We start from the raw sequence: 606 nt of genomic DNA, 5'->3' as shown, positions 1-606 counted from the left end.
ATCGGGCCTGGGCCGGCCGGGAGCCGGCAGCCCTCCGGCCTGGTGCCGGCGGTGTGACCTTGGGCAGCCCGCAGTCCGCCGCAGCCCGGCCGGCGTGACGCGTGAGCGGGGCCGGGGAAAGCCGCCCCGGAGCCCGAGAGCGGCCGGAGGAAGACGGCACGGAAGCAGCGCTGCCCAGAGTGCGCTCCTCCGGCCGGAGCGGCGGTGTCACGGAGACTACCACAGGCACCGGCCGTGCCCGCGGCGGCGTCCCGGGCCCGCAGCCGGGCGCCGCAGGGTTTTTAACCAGCCGGTTATAAACGGGGAGGCGTTTTCAGCCTCTCTGTCACCTCCCCGGCTTCTTATCGCCTGTACTGTTTGCGTAAGCTGTGCAGTTTCATTTGTCTAAGTAAGAAGTGAAGCTATTTGTACGCTTATTTAGATTGAATAACTTCCAAATTTCCTGCATAAAATCTAGCTTATTTGTTTTTAAGCAACTTAACTTTGTAGTGTCTTCCCACCCCATCAGTATCAGTTAGACTGTTGGATGAGCAAACCATCAGAAAGGATTTTCTCACTGTGCCAAAAGAGTGGTTCCCAAGCTTGGCAGCGCAGGTAGTTTCAACA

Source organism: Haliaeetus leucocephalus, unplaced genomic scaffold (assembly GCF_000737465.1).
Source record: "Haliaeetus leucocephalus isolate CR32 unplaced genomic scaffold, Haliaeetus_leucocephalus-4.0 Scaffold339, whole genome shotgun sequence".
Classification (NCBI taxonomy): Eukaryota; Metazoa; Chordata; class Aves; order Accipitriformes; family Accipitridae; genus Haliaeetus; species Haliaeetus leucocephalus.
Note: the sequence above shows the minus strand (reverse complement) of the source record.